The 16340-nt window shown below is 29.9% G+C and overlaps 1 protein-coding gene across 1 annotated transcript in view; it reads left to right on the top strand.

The window, feature by feature from the left end:
* Positions 1-2697: 2697 nt before the first annotated feature.
* LOC104210132 (calcium-transporting ATPase 10, plasma membrane-type) overlaps positions 2698-16340 on the top strand; it is a 34285-nt gene continuing 20642 nt past the window's right edge. Inside the window, exons 1-2 of the mRNA XM_009758947.2 lie at positions 2698-2863; positions 3192-3271. The gene's annotated coding sequence lies outside the window, so the exon portion shown is untranslated. The remainder of the gene's footprint in view (positions 2864-3191; positions 3272-16340) is intronic.

The following is a 16340-nucleotide window of genomic DNA, read 5'->3' as shown; positions in this document are numbered from 1 at the left end:
CCAAAAAATAAAAAATTACCGAAAAATTAACCGTAGTCAGTCGGTTTTTTAATCATGTAACTAAAAAATGTACCATCTGGGAATCGAAGCGAGGTCTATACTCAAGATACTATTCTACCATTAGAACATTAGTGCTCTTTGTTTTAAGACTGTCTTTTATTTCATTTATACTCTTTAATTGTATTTTCATGCAAAAAAAAAAAAAGATGTCGATCGATTTTATTAAAAATAAATTATCAACCAAAATTGTTCGATTTTTTAAAATGACCCGCCGAAATAACCGATCGATTTTTGAATATTAATTTTAATTTATTTTAAATGAAAAACCGGCCAAAGTTGGTCGATTTTTTGAAAAATAAAGTTCGCGAGAAGCAAAAATAGTTTCCCGCATTTTTGCGCAAAAAAAAAACCCGACCAAAGTTGGTCGATTTCGTTAAAAAAATTGAAAAATAAAATATTTTGAAAAAACCGATCGGCTTCGGTCGATTTTCTGGCCGTTTTTTTTACGACCGAAGTTGGTTGATCGACCGCGGTCAATTTGGCCGAATTCTAGTAGTAGACGTGAATCCAAATTTAATCGCCCCAAGATGGATACCAAACGTCAGATGGAACCAAAAATGAAGAAGCTCGATCCTGATAGCTTCGGTCGAATATTCATTATGGAACTTTTGAGTGCTTGCTCCAATTTACAAATATATACTAACAAAATTCTAGGGCAGAAGAAGCTCAGATAGCTAGAGATATTGATTGCTATCATTCAACCTCTGCATGTAGTCGGGTGATGACAAATAGTGAAATTTCTAAATGTTTTCCTTTTGATGTTTTTATATATAGAAAAATTTAAAAATATAATTTTTTGGTTGAGAATATCAAACAAGACTTGATAACCTACCAAGTCATGGTATACTGATCAAAATGCATGATAATAGATGCATGAAAGGCACCACATACAAGTGTAATAACAAAATTTCTATACGGAAGCATATTTAGGGAAGGGAGAATAAAAACAATATACATAAATAGGAAGCCCAATATAATTAGTGAATAGGAAGTAGAGTGTTATATGATTATGTGTTAAGAAATTCACTAAATATTTATAAATATTTGACTGTAAATTTAATTATCATTGTACTGAAAAATTGGTATTGATACGATTAATACTTAAATCGGAAATCAACATCGGGTTCCGACTATCCGAAAAACGCAGACTGAAGCGGAAGATCACAAAATACAACACAACAAGGGAGTCGTTAGACCTCCGCTTGCTCGAATGAAGAAGCTTATCAATCAGAATTGAGACAGGGAGGAGAGGCGAAAGAGAGATTTTCGAGTCTGCAAGCAGCAAGCAACAATGGCAAGTTGAATTACAATTGAAGTTAATCTAATTATGTGTTTGGAAGACAAGATTATTGATGGGAAATCCCAACCTTAATCTATTAGTGCGTTTGATTTACTCCCAAATTAATGAACTATTCCAAGAGATACCTTTCACACAAAAGCAACTACACAACTTGTGATAAATTTTCCAACCTTTGATTTCTAATTTTCCATCTCAAAATTATAAAGCGTGGTAATATATTTCATAGTAACCAAATTACACAAGTAAATTAATAGCATGTTTAGTCAAGCTGTAAAAATAAGCTTATTTTGAAAAGTGTTTTTTTTTCTTAAAAGCGCTTTTCTCAAAAGTACTTTTGGCGAGAATCAGTTTATGTTTGGCTAATTAATTTGAAAAACACTTCTGAACAACAATTAATGTTTGGCCAAACTTTTAAAAACTGCTTCTAAGTGTATTTTTCTCAAAAATGTTTTTCAAAAAAGTGCTTTTGGAGAGAAGCTAATTTTTTCTGCTTCTCCAAAACTGCTTATGCTTATGCTCGAAAGCGCTTTTTTTCTTCTAAAAGTCTGGACAAACACTTCAACTTTGAAAAAAAAAGCATTTTTAGATTTGGAGAAGCTTGGCAAACGGGCTATAAAAACCCATTTGTCCATTATTTTTTTCTTCTTTTTTAATTCAAAAAATGTGTTTGTGCATGAAAATTTGCAAGTATTTAGAGATTTTTCGAAAATGAATTTTTCAAAAAAAACACTTTTTCAAAATTTCCAAAAAAACTTTTTTTTTAACTCAGAAAACTGTAATATTTTTCAAATAAAATGCATGTCCAAACATAATTTTAAATCCAAATACCATTCTCAACTTAACTCCAATTTTTTCAATACAATTTTTTTGTCCAAACGCGTGCTAAGAAAAAAACAGCCAAACAGTTACTGACTCACTCTCACACACGCACAAAAAAAGAAAAGTCCATGTTTCAAGATCATAACTCTTCCTTACAGAAACTGAAGACAGAAATTAATAGCTCAAACATAAGACAGAAAAGAACAAAAAACCATTAATCCAAAACAAATACATCTTATAATTCACAGAATTAAACCAACAAATCTGTTCTATCAATCTTTCTTAGCAGCACATTGGTTTTGCATAATCAATTACAATAATTCTTTTCTGAAAAAAAGAAATTGGAATGTCCTTCAATTCCACTTTTAATGGGGTCATGGTCATCTCAGCAATTTCCTGGAAATTTCCTAAAGCCAGTTAGAATGACCAAGACTTGTCAACTACTCATGATCTTTAACCAAAAATATAAAAGGGAAAAAGAGTAGTTGCAATTTAAAGATTGACATCAATTTAGTATCTTTGAACTCTTTGCAATATCTTCCTTTCTCACTTCCAACTTCACAACACTTTGAGCTTAAGTGATTCTGCCTTTTGGTCACATCAGAGTAAGAACCAAGGAAAAAGTATATATTTTTTCAAGTAAAGCACAGTCATCTTTGCGCAAGATTTGGCTGAGTTGGTTGGGTGAGTGATACATGCGAGACCTCATATCGATTCCTCTCACTAGCAGTCTCTTAGTTAGAGCTCATCGTATCGGACTTGCCTAATGCGGTTTACATATTTTTATATGATTTGTACATGAGCTATTGCACAGTGAGCAAGTTACCCAGTGCACACCCAAAAGATAGCGACTGCGAGTTTCCCTAAGAATTAAATAAATAAATACAGTCCTCTTTATTTCAAGTTTTACGCGCATTTGGCTTTAATATCTTCGATATTATCCTTAGATTCTTGATTATATTCTTGACACTTTGTATTAATTCATGTTTATTCTATGTCTCTCTGTGAATAGGTTGGTGGATTCGAGAAATTGCCTATTCAGATTGATTCTTGAGGACTTTTCCTTCACCTCAAAGTTTAATTATTCACAAGGCAAGTATATTTCACTTTATGTCCATAAATAAAATATTAAAAGTAAAATGAATAATTGTGCATTAATTTGATTCTTTTCATATACTATTTATTTATTTTACAATTTCAATCAACACAAAATCTTATTTTTGGATAATGTGATAGAGATGACGTATGTATGTTCCTGAGCTCGAGCTTCCAGGAAGCTCGATGTCTTTCAGTAAGAATTAAGTTGTCTATTATCCAGATATTATTCGGGAAAAAGTGAGGGGGGAAAAAGCAAAAGAACAAACTTTTTGGTATGATATTGCAATAATTCTTACTTACCTCGTTGACTTTAGTACTAGCAGAGACCCACCCCCAAAAAAGAAATAAGAAGAAATTAAAGATGAATTATATGACCATCTAATTTAAAGGTTTAAACATAATGTTATTTATAGAGTCCATTACTCAAATGATCATTTAACTATCCGAAATTACATACTAAAGTCATTTTCCTTTCGTTTCTAACATCAAAGTCATTTAACTATTCTTATAGCATTCAGAAGGTCACTCAACTAGATTTTTCAAATTTTTGATTGCCAAATACCTATGTTACCCTTTAAATTATCAACTTTTGTTTTCTTTTTATTTTTCTTTAACTTTTTAATATTTTTTTTTCTCTTTTCAATTTATATTATTGACTTACCTATAGAATATATAAATTTTATTTATAAATTAAAAAAATTGTATTAAGCATATATAATGTTGGAATAATAAAATATTGATCATGATAATAAAAATTAATTAGAATAATTTGTTCGTAATAATAATTTTGATATTAACAACAAAAACTCAAAAAAATTATTTACACAATTGAGAATGAAAAAAAATAAATGTTTTATAATATTTATTCTATGCAAGTAATATAAAAAATAATTATTTAAAATAAAGGTATATATATATATATTAATAATTATGCTAAATTATATTATTATTTTAACATTATATATGCCAGAAAACTAACTTTTATTTTTTATTTCATAAATAAATTTATTTGTTCTATAGGTAAGTCCACAATGTAGATTAAAAAGAGAAAAAAAATCATAATATTTTTTTTTTTAAAAAAAAAGATTAAAATTAATAATTTAGAGGGTAAAATAGGTATTTGACAGTTAAAAGTTTTAGAAATTAGGTTGAGTAGTCTTCTAATTGCTATAGGCATAGTTAAGTGACTTTTTTGTTATAAACGAAAGAAAGATGACTTTACTAAATAATTTCGATTAGTTGAGTGACAATTTAAGTAATGAACTCGTTATTTTTATAATGGGGTTTTGACACAGTTACCCACAAAAATAAAACTATTTACCCTTGTTTACCCATTTGTTTTCCTACCCATAAATTAATTACATTTCCTACCCATAGTAGGTTTTGTGGGAAATTTTTTCTTTATTCTCCAATTCTTTTTTATTTCTATGCTTATTTTCTTTTCTTTTTTCTTTTTTTTCTTTTCTCCTTTTCTTTTTTTCTCGTTTTCTTCTTATTTTTTTCTTTTTTCCTTTTCTAATTTCATTTAACTTCTTTTTTTATATTCTTTTTCTCTTCATAATCTTATTTCATTTACTGTTTTCACTATTTTTATTTTTTTTTATATTATTACTAAAGAAAAATCAAATTGTGTACCAATTAAATGTAGTTAATAAAACCAAAAAATATTAACTAACATATGATACTAGTATAGTATATAGCTATACCAACAGAGTATACAATTGTACGCATTGAGTTAAAAAAAATTAATTCAATTATTGAACTAAAATAGTATCAGTTGTCAATAAAAAAATTAAAAATTCTAAAAGGATTTAATTGTAAGAGTATATCGTTACATCATATAGCATACTATAATTTTTATTTATTTTTTGCATTTTCAATTTGCCCCTCACGCTTGGTAAAATCTTAAAACAAATTAAAAGGGAAAAGGCAAGTGAATTTATGGGTAATAAGTATACTATTATAGTATATTGTATACTATTACAGCATATTGTTACAGTATCTTGCATATTATTACAATATACTATAACAATATATTGTATACTATAATAGTATATTGTTGCAGTATAACTATATACTCCTATAGTATATTAGTATACTGTCGCGGTATACTATTTTGTAAACTATAATAGTGTATTGTTACAGTATAGCTATATACTCCTACAACATATTGTATACCTTAGCGGTATACTGTAGTTGTGTTCTTCTTCGATTTTCAACTGAAAATTTCGATCTCAATCACCTCAAATCAGGTCTAAATGCTATCAAATTTCAGTATGAACTTCCAGAAGGTACTATAAGCAATATTTAACAGCACCACTTTGAATCAAACAAGAAATCGTCAAAAATAAAATTGAGCTTCAAGCCCAACAATGGTGGATATTCAATCTTAGGAGTGAACTTTTCTCTTCTGAAATTAATCTTGTCGATTTGCCATATTTCTGAATGGAATTGATGTGTTGTTGTGTCTGTTTGTATGTTTCTTCAAAAAGAAATATTACTTTTTCTACTTTCTCCACCACCTCGTCCATTTGGGGGTTTTGCAAATATATAGGAAGTGAAACTAGCGGGTAAATAGTTTGGGAAGTATGGGTAGGAGTAGTAAATAATTTGAGTCTGGGCATTAAAGGGTAAATAATTTGGAATTAATAGGTATAAAGTGAGATTTTCTCTTTTACAATTATGTAACAACCTCACAAACTCAAACTCGACTTCATTATTTGGATTTTCTTCTACCTCGTCCATGTCCATTTGATTCTTCGATACAAGCCACACTTTTCATCTTTCTCCTTTAAGAAAACCAATGCAGTACTCAAAGCTTGTTCAGCCAATTTTGTATTTGGTTTCTTTAGTTTTTCTTCATATAGTTGCAATTTACAACGTTTGGCAAATTAATTCATCTTTATATGGTTATCGTGCTTAATACACAGAATAAAGAATATACAGATAGCAATTTAATACGAAACCTGACAATGTAGAGGATATTCTGACTAATGTCACAATTTCCAAACGTACTGTAACAAGTTCGACATTCTATAGGCTTTTAATTTAAACCATTGGTTGTTCCGTTTTGTAAACGTGTGAAAAAAGAGAGTAAATTTTATGTATAGTCATTTAACTTTGGATTTATTACCCGAATGTTATTTTCTTTTATTTGTTACGCAAAAACCGTTCAACTTTGTGTTCATTACCTAAAAGTTACTTTTCTTTCTTTTGTTACACAAAAATTATTTTACTATGCTCTAATTATCACAATAGTCACTTTGATAATATCTTATAAAACTTTCACCTGAAAAGTCAATTATGCATTTGATATTGTAAATCCTCTTATTTATATAATACATTCTGTATTATATATTATATAATATATTTTCACATAGGTATTTTATTTATAATTAAATAAATTTATATTACTTTATTTATTATAGTTATAATATATTCGTATATTTAATTTTTTTCATGGCACTGAATTTGTTTAATTATATTCAAATATGAAGATATTGTAAAATATAAAAATTACAAAAACAATTTATTTGAAACAATAAAAACATATTTGTTTAACAAATGATAGTTTTTTATAGTCAATTTTTTAAAAATTCAAAAATATTTGTGTTTAATATTAATTTTTAAAAAAACTATATCTATTAATATTGTTTTTTTTTTACAGTGTTAATTTGATGTGTCACTGTGCTAAATGTTGGTATTTTATTGATTGGATTAATGAATATGACTTGGTTGATAAATCTGTGAGCTTTGATTTTATAATTTTTATTAAAAGTATTTAATTAGACAATAACTTTGACTTGAGATTTATTCACAGTAATGTTACTGACAAATTTAATAATGCTATCAATATATCTTGAAAATTAACGTTAAAGAAAAATTAAATGCACAAATATATTATAAAAATAATAAATAAAATAATATTAAGTTATTTTAATTATAGATAAAATACCTAGGTAAAAAAATATTATATAATAAATGAGAGGATTTATATAATGTCAAGGGCATAATAGACATTTCGAGTAAAAGCATTATAAAATTTGGCCAAGATGACTTTTGTGATAATTATAGCCAAGTAAAATAAGTTTTGTGTAACAAAAGAAAGAAAAATGACTTTTAAGTGATGAACACAAAGTTAAATAATTTTTACGTAATACAAAAAAAAATTAACTTTTGAATAATGAACACAAAGCTGAATGACCAGCTATAAAATTTACTCGAAAAAAAAAAAAGTATCGACCAAGTTAGTCTTTCCAACTCTCCAACAAAAGCGTAGAAAAAGGAAGTAAAAGTAACTAGTTGAGTTAAATACGATTTTTATGAGTTTTAAAACTGTATATCTAAACAGACAATCAGAATAAATCCACCGTCCACAAAAAGAAATACTCCTAAGTAAAACAATGTAACTTCTCAAAGTGCACGTTTGTCTTTTTTTCCAGCTTCATATTTAGGGATTATCTACTTTCTGTAGAATGAAGAAAGGTACTGTTCTGGTCGTGATTTGTAGGTTGGAAAGCCACAAGTAATTAACACTAATATATTGTAGATAATTAATAATTAGTTGTTATACATAATTGCTATACAACGAAAGAAAGAGATCAAGTAAAGAAAAGGATAAAACCCCAATCCATCATTATATAGGTACTTTTATACTTTTGGATAGGGGTGTTCAAACCGAACTGGAAAATCGTACCAAATCGAAAAGCCAAATCAAACCGATTAAAAAAATCGACTAGGTTTGGTTTGACTTGATTTGGTATTGAGTAAAAAAATCTCAACCAAACCGACATATAAATATATAAATTTTATTTATATTTTTAAGACTATAGTGAATTTTCTTTAGAAAACGTAGAAATATTTGGGATCCTCTCATGTATTAACCTTGAAAGCGTAAATTAACGAAAAATTATTGTTAGACGACTAAAAAAATAACTACCACGTATTACTAAAAAAATTCTCCCATTAAAATATTTTAATAGATCATATGTTTGTCAATTTTTTTCCATATTTACTAAACATATATTCACTTATCAAAACTTTATCTATAATTTTAACAAAGTAATATTGAAATAATATTCATGTAACAAAAAAAACCCGAAAACCCGAAAAATCCGACAAAACCGAACCAATTCAAACCGATATAATTGGTTTGATTTGATTTTAATAAAAACCGAACCAACTCGGTCCATGTACACCCCTACTTTTGGAATTGCTTATATTATAAGACGCTTAAAGTAGGTTTTACTAGTGCATCGATATCATTAAGTTTAATACCATGGAAACATAAATCTATTTATTGTTTAGTATACACATGAGAGAAGATGTGGAAGTCACTAACGGTGGATGAATACTAAGAGCCCGTTTGGCTTAGCTGATCTACAGTAGTTAATAAGTATTAGGTGTTGAAAAACACTTTTAAATGCTTAAGTTGATTTAAAAAATAAGCAGTTACATGTTTGGATAAAAGTGCTGAAATTAATAATATGCAGCTTACGAACTGGGTATACGAAAAGTTTTGTTTTAAAAAGAAGTATTTTAGGGATAGAATAGTAAATATTTTGGTCAAACTTAATGTCCTTATAGGCTGAAATTTGATAAGTTGGGGGAGACCAACTTATGGCTTTGACTTATTTTTGGCTTATAAACACTTTTAATTTTACCAAACGCGTAGATAAGCCAAAAAATGCTTATAAGCCAGTTTGACTAGTTTATAAGCTTAGCCAAACACCCTTTAAATATCAAAATTAGGTAGATCCACTCGATACCTATGCTGGTGAGAGGTAACATATATTCGATAGAATAGTCAAATAACGCGCAATAGTTGATCTGAACATCACTTAATAGAAATTGAAATTCACTAGTTATCCCTCTCATCAAGATTTAAAAGTGTCAAATAAGACAAAGGATGAAAGACTAAGTTAAAAGTATCAGTTTAATTTGTTTGAAAAAAACATTTAAGGGTTAGTTATCGACTTAATTTCGTATTGTTGAATCATTTGGATATAGGGTGTGTTTGATACGGAGGAAAATGTTTTCCTAAAAGATGTTATCATGGAAAATGAGTGGTTTTATCACTTATTTTTCCTTGTTGGTTGGTGAATGGAAAATATTTTCTATTAGTGTTTGGTTAGAGAGTAGAAAATACTTTTTTTAAGAAAATATTTTTTATGCTACTCTCCTCACCGCCCCCTCCCTCCTCCCCCCCCCCCCCAAAAAAAAAAAATTTTACTCTTTTACACAAAAATAACGTTGAAATTTGTGCTCCATCACTAAAAAGAAACTCTTTTTTTAGTTGAAAAAGAAAGTACTCTTTCTACAACATGAAAAATAAAGTACTCATTTTATTGAAATAAAAGAAAATACTTTTTTTACACCATGAAAAGAAAATACTCATTTTATTGAAATAAAAAAAATATTTTTTTACATCATAAAAAGAAAATACATTTTTGGTTGAAATGAGAAAAAAATACTTTTTCTACATAAAAAGAAAGTATTTTTTTTTGTTAAAATGAAAAAATATTTTTTTATATCATGAAAAAAATATACTTATTTGTTGAAATGAAAAAAAATCTATTTATAACATGAAAAAGAAAGTATTATAAATAATATTTTTATTTAGGAGGAGGGGTGGGTACTAATTGAATGACAAGAAATTATTGTAGTGTTGAGATGAAGCCATGAAATTAATCTGCCACACTATCTTAATGTCGTTAATTTACAACCCTCTTAATTATGTAATTTGTGTATTTTTGGTTTAACCATCTGGTACCTGGAGGCAACATACTCGTTTAATCAAGATACATGTAGGGGCAAATCTACAATTCGAACTTTGTGTGTTCAAGTTCGGGATTCTATCACAACCCATTAATTTACTAGGTTCAAAATTTATTATGTTTTGATTTTTTACTATATATACAGAATCTGAACCAAAACTGCTAAGTTCAAATAAATCATAATAAAAATTAACACTACATCCGTAAAGGGCCTATGTAAGAGGAAAATGCTCTCTATCATAATTTTTTCATTCTCATAATTTGAAATTGAGACCTATGAAATAGAGATGCAGCGATTCTATCCGCCCCACGAAATTAGTTGGCGGTGTAGATTAATTGTGCACTAGCATTGATACAAGAATTAGAATATTCTCTGTTTAATATTGTGGATATTAACCTGCCTTTCTTTGTCCATCCACATATATATGATTCTTTTCCAATGTAAGTTCTAGCTTAACTTTATGGTAATTTAGAAATGAAGAAATATATACAAACACAGAGTACACCAAAAAGACATAATATAGCTAAAAAAAAGTATCTCTTGGTTACGAATTTACGATCACAACTTGGGAAAAGATGTAACCTGATACCTGAAGTACTAAAGCCAAGACAAGTACAAACGAAAGTGACATAAACCTTTTAAATAAACCAACATATTCTATTTGAATTAGTATTAAATTAATAGATGATGTTTGACTTGAAGTATTACGGCTTCGGTCTGAAATCAGCTCCCATAGTTGAATTTGAATGAAAAAGGAACCCTCAAATGCGGTCTAAATCTCTATGTTTATGCTCACCTTGACTAAGTTGATACATTCAATCCTCTCTATAGTAGTTTGTCTCAATATTTTTTGAATACTATAGTGAACGTTATTATAGAGGATATTTATTATAATATAACATAAAATATTAGTCCCGAGAAAAACTTGACTTTAATAATAAACGGCTATTATATAAGAATATTGTTATACAAAGATGTGACTGTAACTCTTATTTTTCATAGGCACTGATCAAATAACTATGCCCATCTAGAATTATGTAATTATGTAAAATACTGAAGAGATGGTGAGCTCCGATCTTAATGAGGATGATGAGTTTCTAAAAGAATATAAGTAACTTCTCAGGCAAATCTCACATCGATAAACAATAAGAAAAATATTGTTTGTAGAAAAAAACATTAATCCTTAAATCTTCACAACACATTTAAAATCGTGTCAAGCCTAGGAGTAAAGTGGACAATAATACAAATTGTCAAGGCCCGAAATTCTAATCGTGGAGTTGTGATGACGTCTAACATCCACTTACCGGGCAAACCAGTGTTAGTTAATTAATTAATTAATTAATTAATTTTAACAATTTAAAATAGAATAGTCATAATAATTAATGATTGGTAAAAACTAAAATACGTATGATAAATTCATAAATAGCACGATCTATACCAATCTCAGAATCTGGTGTCACGAATACATGAGCGTTTAAAATACTACAAACATAGTCTGAAGTGAAATACAACTGTTTGAAACTAGAATAACAATAAAACAAGATAGAAGAGGACTTCAGGGACTGCGAATGCCAAGCAGCTCTACCTCAAGTTTCCTGGCAAGTCAATCCGAGTGAACTCCTCTACGCATAGTTGGGACCAACATCGGGATCTGCACAAGAAGTATAGAAGTACAGTATGAATACAACCGATCACATATACTCTGTAAGTGTCGAATCTAACCTCGACGAAGTAGTGATGAGGCTATGACAAGACACTCACTATAAACATGTACGAATAATAGTAACATAAGACAAAAATATAAATAAACCAGTAAACTCATAAAAGCGAACCCGAAGGTCAACTTCCAGAGGGGCGCAGAATAACATCATCTCAAATATCATATCACAGTACCGATATAAAACTATATAACTACAAACATCTACAACGCATCATACTTTGTTGCGGCTCGCAATCAGATCTTAACATTTATTACAATACCTATTGCGGTGTATAACCCAATCCCATTATCATTTTACAATATTTATTGCCGCGTGAAACCTGATCCCAATATCAATTCATTTCTTTACTGTTATGGCGCACAACCCATTTTCAATATTAACTCATTAACACAAATCACGCAACACAACTAATAACATAATCTCAATACAAACGGAGAATGAAACGTATGGGACATCAAGGAACTACCAATACAAATGGAGAATAAGCAATACCTCGTAATCACAAATCTTGACAATTCAGAATAGCTAAATAGCTGACATAATCGGAATAACATATTAAAGTGGAATGAGTAGCGTAAAGATAATAAAGGAAAGTAAAGACATGAGACAATAAAGATATACAACTAATACAAGTAGGAACGTATAAAGATAAGCAGGTATTGAGTGAGGAATAAATAAATCGAAACAAGTAGCAATTTAGTAACATATAACAAGTAAGGTATGGATAAAAATTAAGTTACATGTAGCAATCAAGGCAATTAAAGAGACATAACATGTTATAAATAATGACATAAATGTAAATAACTCAACTGCTTGTTATAACCCATGACATCGCATATACACTCGTCACATTGCATATACGCTGTCCCCGCATACAATTCACGTAGCAAATAGACCAACAAACAGTTCAAAATAAGCTTTAGAAACTACCCATGAATGTTAAAGGTTCAATCTTTGACGAAATTGAAAAAGTCAACAAAAGTCAACTCCGGATTCTTTTGGTCAAAATTTGAGATCTGAACCAAAACCCAATTATCCATTCCCCTCATTGTCCGGTTATCTGGTTTATTTCAAAATCCGACCTCAATTTGAGGCCTAAATCTCAATTTTTATAAAATCCTTAAATTCTACCCAAAACCCCTAATTTCTACTGTGAAATTCCTCAATTTGATTTTAAAAGCTCATGAAAAGTAATGGATAATTGATGAAAAATGAATTAGAGTTGCTTACCAATGAATTTGGAAGAAAAAGTTCTCAAAAATCGCCCATAGAGTATTTAGGGTTAAAAAATATAGTGAAATGAGCTAAATTCCGACTTTTCCCTCTTTTACCCAGCTGCAGATGTCACTTTGCCGAGTCTTGTATGCAAATGCGATATCTGCAATTACGAGACACGAATCACAAATGCGATCAGTGAATCAAGCTCAGTAAAGTCGCAAATGCGACAAAAGTCTCGCAAATGCAAAGAGTTTCTTCATCGCAAATGCAAGATAAGCTTCGTATTTGCAAAGCTGCTAGCCCACATTTCCATGTCGCATTTGCGACCTTGATGTGAAGCCGCCAGCCGCCATTTCCATGTCGCAAAAGCGACTCCAAGGTCACAAATGCGACCACCCATTGTCCGCAAATGCGATCCCCTTCTTCGCAAATGCGAAGACCCAACCCCAACCCATATTCGCAAATGCGATCTATTGATCTCAAAAGCGAGGCTTGCAAATGCGAGCCAGACCTCGCAAATGCAAGATCTGCAGGCTTGCACCAATAATCTTCAAACTATCCAAAACTCATCCTATACACATTCGAAACTCACCCGAGCCCCTCGGGCTCCAAATCGATCATGCACACAAGTGTAATAACATCCTACAAATTTGCTTGCTACCTCAAGTCATCAAAATAACATCAAATAATACGAATCGGTCATCAAACTCAAGAATTTCAACTTTAAAACTCACGTTCATAATTTTTTACATAACGCGCCGGAATGCACTTGGGTCACCCCGGACCCTAACCAAACGCGCGTACAAGTTCAAAAATAACGGTCGTACAAACCTACCAAAATTGTCAAAATACCGATCCGAGATTGTTTGCCAATAATGTTGATCGTGGTCAACTCAAATCTCATTTTAGGTCAAAAATCACATTTTCTTCAAAATTTGACGTAAAAACTTTCCGAAAAGTGACACAGAGCACGCACACAAATCAAGAAATATCAAGTGAAGTTATGACAAATCTCAGAACACTGGAATTAAGGCTAGTACTTAAAACGACCTATTGGGTCGTCACACAAATATAATAGTCATAAAGATATGAAAAGCTACTATATTATACATGAATTTTAATGCAGAGATTAATTATGTATGAATTAGTAGTACACAAATTATTTCTTGGTGGGTGTTTAATTTATTGCACTAAAATTAGACATACAACATATCATTCAAATATCTATTTATTTTTTTAAACTAAAAAGGAATGAGCTTACAATTATACCATTGGATACTTGTCCTTCATTTGTTTGTAGCAAAAAGACAAGGATAATTTTATTCTTTTTGTTTTTTATCCATATATAAGTTACAGATGTATTAGTTATTCCATGGTAGTATAAGATTATACATCAATTGATATATTAAGTTATACAAGAATTAATTATATATAATTCGAAATTCAAATCAAACATTAAATAAAGTTATACAAAATTATATATCATGATTAGTTTTCCTTATACACCATGCCAAATAACCCCTTAGTAAATTGTGTTAATCTTGTGCAGAAACCTATGATGAATTTATTATCCGAATATACGGTTCTAAAGCTAAAAAAGCATCTTCAACTGTAGTTATATCTTGCATATCCATGTTAATAGCAGGTCCGATTCCAGAATTGAATAGTTCGGCGAATAAGAAAATTTCTCTTCCTTGAAAAACTAAGAATAGACAAGAGGACGATTGAATTTCAATCACATTAACTTTTCTCGTTCCACTTCGTAGGATAAGTCACGTCAAGTAAGAAAGTAGCACTAGTCAGGTCGGTCTGCTAATATAGGAAAATAAAAATTAGCTGTGTGGCTGGAAAATAAAGGTAACATAGTCAGGTCGGTATACTAATATCTAAGTTGGATTAAAGTTTAAACCCTTCATCATATTGCACTATATTTTACCCCAGAATTGCATTTATATGTCTTTTATTTTTCACAATATATGATGGTGAAGTCAAAAAATTCAATAAGAATATTTAAATTTTAAATATCTTTTACAAAGGTGTTTAAAATTTATTTCCTATTAATATAATAAATAATATTTTATTATATATACAATATAATTTTTTGACGAAAATATTAATTGATTAATTTTGAGCACACATAGTTTTGCCCTGCTTGTCTCATTATAAGGAGTCGCTTTCTTCTTTACTTCTTTACTTCTTTACTTGTATTGGGTGGTAAAGAGAATCAAGAGATAGGGAGTTGTTAGTCGGCAACTCAAAAATTTGCTTTGCTGGCTTTTATATCCCCTTGACAGACCCTTAACGTGAAATCAGCTGCTCATGACTCATCAACTCATCAATCACAGCTTGTTTGTTTTTTTACAGTCTTTTCCTAGCAATTTACACACAAAGGAAAATTAGGAAAAATAAACAAGGATATCCTCTCATATTTACTTTTAATTTGAGACGATCATACGATTCTATATTACTTAAAAGCCTCCCTAAACTTAGCTCGGACACCCAAGTTTAGGATGATTAAGATTAGATGTAGTTTGAGGAGGGAACTAATACTCTGAACCAAGTTTAGAGGTATTTTCAGATATTCTGCTTGAGCCTAAAATAATTGAAAAATATCAGTGTATAAGCCCATAATTGCAATGTGTCCTCCACACAAGCCTCTGATCACCGAGTCGACCTCAACCATTTGGAAGGACACAAACCTTGGCCACGCTTTCGAGTTCTATCCCCCTACCACAAATATCCTAGCTGATACATTGGTCGAGGGTATACCTAGTGACGATCAAGGGTGTTCAAATTTAAAAGCAGTGAATTTTCTCCCGATAAATGGTGTTCAATATGTGTTATATACTTCTTCCCTATGTATATAGTATAATTTTCGACAACTGACCACCCTTATGACCATGTGGCTTCGCCACTGGGTATACCTCCATTATATTCCTCAACTGAGCAAAATCGAAAGTCTTACGCTTAAATTTTACTATCACCTATTATCGAAGATAAATTCACATGGTTAATATATAAAAGGAATTTGACATGCACGTTAAGAGATGCGAATTGAAAACATAACTAAATATAGTAAAATGCACATTGTCTAACAATTTAATCTTTTATAAGATAAGATATCGCACAATTTAATATTTCTTGGTTGGATTGTCTTGCTTTGGAATATATTATAAGTTGTTTAATAGCTGGAACAAATACGTCCTCAAAAATGCAATTTACTCAGCAGTTGTTTTTTAATGGAGTAATATAAAAAAGAAAAAGGAAAGTGAAGAATCTCATAATCATAAAGGGCCTGCATCCAGCGATTACTGAATGGGAACATTTGGCATTCTTTAAATTCTTTT

Source organism: Nicotiana sylvestris, chromosome 11, assembly GCF_000393655.2.
Source record: "Nicotiana sylvestris chromosome 11, ASM39365v2, whole genome shotgun sequence".
Lineage (NCBI taxonomy): Eukaryota > Viridiplantae > Streptophyta > Magnoliopsida > Solanales > Solanaceae > Nicotiana > Nicotiana sylvestris.
Note: the sequence above shows the minus strand (reverse complement) of the source record. Positions and strands in the feature narration are given on the sequence as shown.